At 38.1% G+C, this 10456-nt stretch overlaps 1 non-coding gene across 1 annotated transcript; it reads left to right on the forward strand.

Annotated features, from left to right (window-relative positions):
* The first annotated feature begins 1131 nt into the window (after positions 1 to 1131).
* TRNAR-CCU lies at positions 1132 to 1203 on the forward strand. The gene has a single exon. It is a non-coding gene; the product is annotated as a tRNA-Arg (tRNA).
* Positions 1204 to 10456: the final 9253 nt, after the last annotated feature.

Below are 10456 nucleotides of genomic sequence, written 5' to 3' on the forward strand. Positions count from 1 at the left end.
TACTTGGATCATTAAGAAGCAGCCCATAGAGGTTGATCATGATCAGGTACGTTCTTTCCACATTTCTATGTAAGGAAATTCTAGTCTGTCCCTTTAAAACAAGGCTGGGCTCAAACTTTGGCATCAGTTTTTAACATCTTGTAATGCTCATACATTTTTATTAAAATGTGCTAACATCTTGTGTTAATTTGGATATGAATTAGGAAATGCTTCAAATTAACTAGAGAGAAGAGGTAAAACTTAGGAAACATAAGCTTTTTACTTCCATATTTGACAATGACATATGTTTTATGCATTGTATATTTTATATATAAATACGAATCTCTATATAAACAAGACCCTTTTAAAAGGAAGAATGAAGGCTGAAAATGGATGTGCTCAAACCCTTTAAAATCTTTAAGGGAATTTTGCTATGGAACCTCAGGATAAAAGCAGAACCCAACAATGTCTGTCCAGAAATTTTAAGTCAGTTGTTTTGACCCTGAAGTCTATTTTTTCCTTAGCAACTAAGTGGTGATTACTATGTTAATACACATATTCTATTTAATTCATAACATAACTGAACTGCAATAATATTTACTTATGCTTGCTTTATGGGATTTTAATTAATCACAAAGCATTTTCACAAGAACAAAAGGTTCCAGAACCTTTTTTATGAAGCCAGGATAACTGACACCAACACCCACCAAAGATCAGACCAAAAAAAAAAAAAAAAAAATGTACAGACTGGTATGTCTGAAGGATATGTTTTCTAAAAAGCTAAAACAGGGACTTCCCTGGCAGTCCAGTGGTTAAGACTCCACGCTCCCAATGCAGGGGCCACGGATTCGATCCCTGGTTGGGGAACTAAGATCCCGAATGCTGCATGGCATGGCCAAAAAAAAAAGCTAAAATAATATTTTATAAACAGAAGCCAGCAGTTCCTTAAAAGAAATATATACTTTGTGAGAACCTATTGTATAGCATAGGGAACTCTACTTAGTGCTCTGTGGTGACCTAAATGGGAAGGAAATCCAAAAAAGAGGGGATATATGTACACATATGGCTGATTCACATTGCTGTATAGCAGAAACTGACACAGCAGTGTAAGGCAACTATACTCCAATTTAAAAAAAAAAAAAAAAAGGGACTTCCCTGGTGGTCCAGTGGTAAGACTCCGCACTCCTAATGCAGGGGGCCCGGGTTCAATCCCTGGTCAGGGAACTAGATTCTGCGTGCATGCATCAACTAAGAGTTCAGATGCTACAACTAAGAGTCCACATTCCGCAACTGAAAAAAAAGATCCCGCGTGCCACAACTAAGACCCAGCACAGCCAAAAATAAATAATAAATTTTTTAAAAAAAGAAATATATATTTTGTCCAAGTAGTAGTTATTCCAGTAACGCAAGGATGGTTCAATATTACGAATGATATTAATTCATCGTACCAGTGAATCTAAATATATTTAAAAAATAATCATTTCCATAGATTCTTAAAAAGCACTAGCAAAATTCAACATTCAGTTTTTTAAAAAATTTTCAATAAAATAGGAATGTATGGAGACTTCCCTAACTTGATAAAAGAGATTGATCTCAGTTCTAAAGTATATAGTATGCTTAATACAGAAAAGAGTATTACTATGTTAAATTTTAACTGAAGTTATATTTTGGAAGTAGTCAATATAATTAGACCAGAAAAGAAAAAATAAATTAGAAAAACAATAAAAAGAACTACTGCAAAGATAACTGAGTAATTAGTGGAGTACAATATTAATTTCTAGAAATCAGTACACTGGACATGTATAAATCACAATCAGTTAAAAGATATAATGGAGGGCTTCCCTGGTGGCTCAGTGGTTAAGAATCTGCCTGCCAATGCAGGGGACACAGGTTCAAGCCCTGGTCCAGGAAGATCCCACATGCCGCGAAGCAACTAAGCCCAAGCGCCACAACTACTGAGCCTGCGAGCCACAGCTACTGAAGCCCGCGAGCCACAACTACTGAAGCCCGCGCGCCTAGAGCCCGTGCTCCACAACAAGAGAAGCCACTGCAATGAGAAGCCTGCGCACCGCAACAAAGAGTAGCCCCCGCTCGCCGCAGCTAGAGAAAGCCCACGCACAGCAACAAAGACCCAATGCAGCCAAAAATAATAAGTAAATAAATAAATTTTAAAAAAAGATATAATGGAAGAAAGAATGCTATTTATAATGGAAAAAAAATACAAAATACCTTGGAATCAGCTTAACAAGAAAACTTAAAACATTTCTGAAGGACACAAAAGACTTGGGTTGATAAAATTCATTCCATGTTATTGAATAGGAAGACATCATAGACACCTTTGATGTCAATTCTCCTTGTTATTGGCCGTGAATTGTTTATTCTTCATAAATTTGATGTAATCCCGATAAATATAGCAATAGGATTTTTAAATATAAATTTATTTAAAAAAATTTTTTTTATTTTTGGATGCATTGGGTCTTCGTTGCTGCATGCAGGCTTTCTCTAGTTGTGGCGAGTGGGGGCTACTCTTCGTTGTGGTATGTGGGCTTCTCCTTGCGGCGGCTTCTCTTGTTGCAGAGCATGGGCTCTAGGCACGTTGGCTTCAATAGTTGTGGCACACGGGCTCAGTAGTTGTGGCTTGTGGGCTCTAGAGCACAGGCTCAGTAGTTGTGGCACACGGGCTTAGTTGCTCCGTGGCATGTGGGATCTTCCCAGACCAGGGCTTGAACCTGTGTCCCCTGTATTGGCAGGTGGATTCTAAACCACTGCACCACCAGGGAAGCCCATACCAACAGGATTTTAAAATACGCATGCTACTTCTAACCTCATGTGGAAAAAGAAAAGTATAAATAAAGAGCCAGGGAAAATTGTGAAAGAGAAAATGAAAGATGATTAAATCAACCAAGTTATAAAGCCTCAATAGTTAAATAGTGCTGTACTGGTACACAAATAAAGAGATCAATCATAGGATGAAAACTGTAGATTCAGAAATATGTCCAAGTACATATGAGAATTTAGCTTATGATAAAGGTTGCATCTCAGCCCAGTGAAAGGGAAAGATGAGATTATTCAGTAAGAGCGATGGGGACAATCGAGCAGACATTTGGGGGTGAAAAGTTGGATTGACCATTCAAACCTTACACAAGAATATATTCCAGACATATTAAATGTTAAAAATACTGCCATAAAAGTACTAGGATAGGCACAGGAAAATCTTTTCATACGTCCAAATGGAGGAAGCTTTTCTAACCATATATCAAAACCAGAAGTCACAGAGATAGCAACTGGTAAGGTAGACTACATAATTTAAAAAAAAAATTCTGTGTCGGGCTTCCCTGGTGGTGCAGTGGTTGAGAGTCCGCCTGCCGATGCAGGGGACACGGGTTCGTGCCCCGGTCCGGGAGGATCCCACATGCCGCGGAGCGGCTGGGCCGGTGAGCCATGGCCGCTGAGCCTGCGCGTCCGGAGCCTGTGCTCCGCAACGGGAGAGGCCACAACAGTGAGAGGCCCGCGTACCGCAAAAAAAAAAAAAAAAAATTCTGTGTCATGAAAACCACCATAAACAAATGACAGAGTACAGAGTTTGCTCATAAGCCTGGGCTTGGTGGCCTATACATTTATTCCGCTACTATCCTTCATATTTAAAAATTGACATAACACTGAAAAATAAATAAATTAAATAAATAAATCAGAGGGTCAGTGGCCCATGTGAGGACTTTTCAAATGAAATTTCAACATAGAAAATTCAGTAAGAAAAAAATGTTAGCTGTCATCAATAATCCTAGTTGCCTACAATCTTACCACTAAGTGTTAATCATTGTTTGGATAAATCCTTCTGGTCTTTTACTTATACAGATACACATAAATCCTTCTGTTCCTTCATCTATATAAATATATACAATTTTTGAACAAAATGGAATCATTCTGTACATGCCATTTTGTTGCTCTTTTCACTCGATGATGTGTGGAACATTTTATAGATAATAAACATTACCTTCAATATCATTTTTAATGGCTACATAATAGCCCATTTTATAGCTCTAATGAAATATATTATTGATACTTGGGCTATTTCTAATCTTTTGCAATTAGCCAAATAAAAATAAACCTGAACTACTCAGACATGTTCCTAATTAATGAGGGTATGTGTGTGATTTGCAAGTACGGTCACTGTGTTTGGTGCTTGTCCCTGGTCTACTTGGCCTGAAGTCTTTAATCCAAACAAGTCTTCCCATGCTTGCCTGCTGTGCCCTAGGCTGTCCTCTCTGTAGCTACAGTGTGCCTGATTGAGTGAGGAAAAATGCTACAAAGAGCTTTTCCAGCTGGCTTGAAGTCAAGTGTTCTATAACATGGTTGCTCAGAAAGCCAAGGGGCTACTGATTGATGCTACTGCCACACTGGAAAACAAGCCTTTGATTTGGGATCACTCCTTTTATACTGAGCTGCACTGTTCAGTACCTTAGCCACAAGACACGTGTGGGCATTTAAATTTAAGTATAAATACATTTAAATTGAAACTAAATTAAAAATTTAGTTCTTGGTCACAATGGCCACATTTCAAGTGCTCAGCAGCCAGCCATTTGTGGCTTGTGGCTGCTGTAATTAGGACCTTTCCTTCACCGCGGAGAGTTCTATTGGACAGTGCTGGCAGGAGGCATCCCACTGCCTGTTAAGACCTCCACCTGCATTGCCTTGTCCGCAATGCCCAGGTGCAGTAAGCAATCAAGACTACGTTATGTTAAGGATTCAGTTAAATTTTGAAAAAACAAAACATTTTTGGCACTGTTACTATATGCATCAAGCCTTTTATTTATTATCCTGTAGCCTGGCTATTTTGCCCATTTAAAGATGAGGTTTCTGAGAACCAAAGATGAAGTAACTTGGACTTGGCACATGGCTAATACGTGGGAGACAGGGCCTTTGACCGCCAGTCTTTGGATCCCAAGTGCCCCACTGGCTTCACCACGTCCTGCTACTCTCCTCACACAACATTTTATTCCCTGTCCAGCAGTGAAGGTATTCCTGCCCAGAAGTAAATTCTCCTTCTGTATCCAATTTTAGACGAATGTTTCAGGGTAGTAAAAATGAAAGTAATTTATTCACGAAGTAAAGCTGTTTTTCTATTGAAATTATTTATGCTTCCTGTTTCTGTTTCTAGCTTGAGCAATTTCGGACCCTGCTCTTCACTTCTGAGCGGGAGAAAGAGAAAAGAATGGTGGACAACTTCCGCCCCCTTCAGCCCCTAATGAACTGCACTGTCCGCTCATCCTTCCCTCACGACTATGTGCTGAACATACAAGCAAAACCCAAGTCGTCTACCAGCCAAGTGACCCCCTTAGACGCCATTATCTAGGTGGTATCTTGCTTAAATATATACTAGTTCTTTAAAAATTGCTAACTAGACTCTTCTAAATGCCTGCATTTAATAATTATGGATGTGCCTTTCTTGGTATGGCAGCGCTCCTTAGTCTTTGAGGGAAGCTCTTTGTTTGGTAAACAAATTCTTACTTTTATTGATAATGATGTTTATCACTGAAGTACCAGCAAGAGACACAAATTTCTCTTATAGCAACCTGCTGGTAACTGTAATGTCTTTTTATGTGTGACATTTTTGAGCTGTCTTTTTATTGATATGTTTATCAATTGGTGGTTCTACAGAGTTATAAGTAGGGATGATAATCAAAATATTTAACAACTGGTAAGGCACAGACACTGACCATCCACAATGCAGGCTTCTCAGAAACAGCCACAGGACCCAGATTGGTACTTCTTGGCTGAACATTGGCTATGGTTTTAGGTATATTTTATTTTAAAACATGAATGAGTATTCTTTTATAAGGCCTTCTCAATGGGTATATTTGCCTCGATTTTCACTTGTCATTACTAGTACAGGACATGATTACTTATTATCAATTTATAAAATAGAAAAAATATTTTGTGAGCTTCCTTGGCAGCGGAGTGGTTAAGAATCTACCTGCCAAGTCAGGGGACACGGGTTCGAGCCCTGGTCTGGGAAGATCCCACATGCTGAGGAGCAACAAAGCCCGTGCGCCACAACTACTGAGCCTGCGCTCTAGAGCCCGTGAGCCACAGCTACCGAGCCCGCGTGCCACAACTACTGAAGCCCGCCCGCCTAGAACCTGTGCTCCGCAACAAGAGAAGACACCGCAATAAGAAGCCCGCGCACCGCAATGAAGAGTGGCCCCCGCTCGCCACAACTAGAGAAAACCCGTGTGCAGCAACAAAGACCCAACGCAGCCAAACTAAATAAAAATAAAATAAATTTATTTAAAAAAAAAGAAAAAATATTTTGTAATCCTAAAAACACAAGGGTTTACTTATATCCGGAAATCCTTTTGCATTTCTGAAAGTCAGATGTTTACTTAAAGGCTTGATCATATAGAAAGCATATGCAGAATATTTTAAAGAAAAAGCTTTAAGTGCCTAGAACTTAAAATTCTTTCATGATCCATTTACAGAAATACTTTCCAAAAGGCTAGTAATATAATAGTCTATGGTTTATAATATTATTTTGAATTGTTTGTACATTGTTTCATAGAATACAATAATATTTTCCACAATGACAGAACTATCTTGACTTCCCTTTAAAACTATCTGAACTTTATTTCATTAGTTGAGGTTCTATGCAAGGCAGGTGATCAACATAAATCTCCTAATTTATACAGTGGTTTAGAAGACTTTTGCAGGGACTTCCCTCGTGGCCCAGTGGGTAAGACTCCACGCTCCCAATGCAGGGCACCTGGGTTTGATCCCTGCTCAGGGAACTAGATCCCACATGCATGCCGCAACTAAGAGTTCGCATGCCGCAACTAAGAAGCTGCATGCCACAACTAAGACCTGGTGCAGCCAAAATAAAATAAATAAATAATAAAATAAACATTTAGAAGACTTTTGCTATAATAATAGGGAAAGAAACCTGTCAAATAGGCTAAAACCTAGATAATTCTACATATTCTGAGGAATCCATGCCACTGTTGCCCTTGCTTGTAAATATGTGGAATGTTGTTAATTGCCTATGCCTGTGTTCAAATTCAATACTGCATTTACTAGTATATTTCTTTAATTAGTATGCTAGTCATCCGATCTGCAAGATAAGGTTGGATGAATATACTTAACACTACTGAACTATACACTGAAAAACGTTAAGATGGCAAATTTTATTTTAATGTGTATTTTACCACCATTAAAAATAACTAATAAATTCAGTAGGGAAAAAAATAGGGTTGGAGTTGTATGTTTAAGTTTGGGGGCATATCTCTGCTCTTAAAAAAGGAAGGGGGTAAAGGCATTGCTTCTAGAGTGCATGCCTTCTCTGGAAAAGGGAAGCATATATGCTCTAGGAAATGAATAAAATTCTTTAAAAGATTAATATGGGGAAAAAGTTATGTTAACTTTATATATTTTTTCTGTTTTAAACCATAGTTATCTTTAAAAGGTAAACACACAAGATATGCATTTTTCAGGGCACACAGGCTTCCCTCCTAGGTCTCTTGCAAATTCTTAATGCAAAATTCAATTGCAGTGAGTCTTCCAAATTGACTCACAGAATGCCTGACTTGCCCTTCTATCTCAGAGATACAAAGGATGTATTCATAGGGTGTGTCCCTGCTGGCCACCCCTGATCAACTTACATCTGGTGTTCTGGTATAGTTATTAACAGCACCCTCTTTCACTCTCAACCATGTCCTGCTTTGCATGACAAATTCTTGGTCACCTTCTCTGCAGAGGTTATGGAAACTGCCTTGGGGATGTGGTTTCTTCCATGCCTTAGTCAGATGACCCCCAAGGGGGTGATGTAAATTCCCTGGCTACTGATACACCCTCAGGGGAAACTTTTCAAGTCTTTTCTGCCTCCAAAAAGTGTTTTACTTTTGCCTTCCTAGACATGAAGGGGAAACAAAGGGCTTGAGAAAGAATTCTGTACTAAAATTGCTGCTTATCTTCATTAAATAATATAATAAAACCCTTTCTTTACACTATTAATGTTTGTTTAATGACTTTTTCTTCCTATTAGTTTTTTTGAGCATGTAAGGTATCTATACGATTAGCGAGACAACGTGAGATCAGAGAATGACTGGAAAACTCATGAGGGATTTACTAGAGAGGCAGGAATGGAAAGATCCACCCGCTGCTCCTCAGCTCACTATGGAACCAGTGACAATCTGCTGACATCACCAGTAGGGCAAGCTTCTAGCCCCTTTCTCCTTTCCCAGGGCTACATGGGTTAGGGTGAGGTTGGCTATTCTAAAACCAGGCATCCACCTCAAAAAAGTTTAGGAAGATGTCTTTCCCTTGCTCACTTTGGGGACGCATTCTTTTGGCACAGTATTAGCAAAACTACAGTATTGTAATCACTTTAGGTATTTTTCTGTTCACTAGAAGACTCAACTTTTGATACCTATTCTACTTAATGTTTTATTGTCTTTTTAATTCAACTTTAAGTTCTTTCATGCAAAATTTTATTGATCAAAATGGTTACAGTTCAATTAAGCAAATAAGCTCAATTTGACCATGTAATTAGTACATATTAACAATACTGGCTACTTTGCATGTAAATAGTAATGCATTCTTGTTGTTAGGAACTGAATGTTTGCATCCCCCCAAAGTTCCTGTGTTGAAATGTAACCCCCAATGTGATGCTATTAGAAGGTGGGGCCTTTGGGAGGTGACTAGGTCATGAGGTTGGAGCCCTCATGATGGGGTTAGTGCCTTTATAAAAGAGACCACACAGAGCTCTCTCAGCCCTTCCACCACGTGAGGACACAGAGAGATGGGCATCTATGAATCAGTAAGGAAGTACTCACCAGACAGTGAATCTGCCATCTGCCAGCACCTTGATCGTGGACTTCCCAGCCTCTAGAACTGTGAGAAATAAATTCCTGTTATTTATAAGCCATCCAGTCTTTGGTATATTGTTATGGCAGCCCGAACAGACTAAGACACTTGTCCCTGTGTACATTTTGATCCCTGCTTATCAAATTCAACCTACTCTTCGAAAATAGTACTTCGGTTTCGGTTCTAGGTGGGGATATCAACTCTGCCACCATTCCAGGAGTTGTGTTGCTTTGAGCTTATCACTAGACAAAAGAATCAATAAGAATATTAACTGAATGAAGAATAACTTTATTCACTAATAACTGAATAAGAATTGATTGAATAAAGAATAACTACCACTGGGTAGTTCCCTGCTCCAAAGAAAACTTTTAATCAGTTGCACAAATATAGATTTGCATGCATTTTCATATTAATATGCATTTATAAGTATCTTATCTTGCTATTTTAAGTGATAACTGTAATCTAGAAAATATATAAAGCCTTTGGCATAGCAATGAGTGTTGGAGAGGACTTGAGACCCCACTGTATGTCCTTGAATAAATCTGGTGATTAATACTGAAATTAATGGTAGGTGAGAAATGAAATGTTCTTTCCTGAGAATTTCTGCATTGACCTTTCAGTGAGTCCTAGTACCATTGTCCTACTAGAGCAAGAAAAAAAACAAATTAATTTAAAGAGTTCCAACCTGGCATTCAGAAAGTAGACATTTCTTGCTCTCCCTTTATGCTTGCAATAATTGAAAAATACATTTATGGATCATTCTTTGGTCACTTTATAATAACTAAGACTCATATTTAGGGACTTCCCTGGTGGTCCAGTGGTTAAGACTCCACACTCCCACTGCAGGGGACACGGGTTTGATCCCTGGTCCGAGAAAAAAACAAAACAAAACCCTCATATTTAGTAATAGTAGTATCTATTACATCATTTATATGAGTAAAATATTTTCTTTAACTTTTTAAGAACAATCAGCTATTTTCTACTGACAAAATAAGACAAAAGTTTAGGCCTTTTCCCATAGAGAGGGGATAAACCAAAACATATATATTTGAGAATAAGTAGATGTTGTATTTCAGGCACCAAGAAAAATAGAAAATACATGTTACATTGCAGAATAAAGATAAATTTGTTCTATTTATCAGAATATCATAGTAGAATGTATCTTTGCATTACATTTTTACATACCTTATTTTTATCTTATGATTTATCGAATTCAAATGATGGTAATTGTAGTTTGGAAATGGAATTGGCTTTTAGAGTAACTTCTGTAATGAAATTAACTTGAGCAATTTAAGTTTATTCATGAAAATGAACGCAGCGGTTAACTGTTGAAGATAAACATCTAACTCCTATAAAAGGAGATTTGCATTCATTTCTAAATCATAATAGAATAAAATCGAAATCTGTATCCTTTTTTAATTAGAAGTTTCTTCCTAGAAGACATTCTTAGTTATTCTGACATGAAAGTCTGGTCTGATTCATAAGAAATGTTACAGCAACCCAAACACTGATGCTTTCAGAATGGCAGCAATTCTCAGCATAAGTCCTGGTCACAGGAACCAGCAAAATTGGAGATTTGCACAGCTATATTTTGTGCCACCCAGGGCATTCTCTAGTTAGA

Source organism: Monodon monoceros, unplaced genomic scaffold (genome assembly GCF_005190385.1).
Source record: "Monodon monoceros isolate NGI ecotype Baffin Bay Population unplaced genomic scaffold, NGI_Narwhal_1 Super_Scaffold_22, whole genome shotgun sequence".
Classification (NCBI taxonomy): Eukaryota; Metazoa; Chordata; class Mammalia; order Artiodactyla; family Monodontidae; genus Monodon; species Monodon monoceros.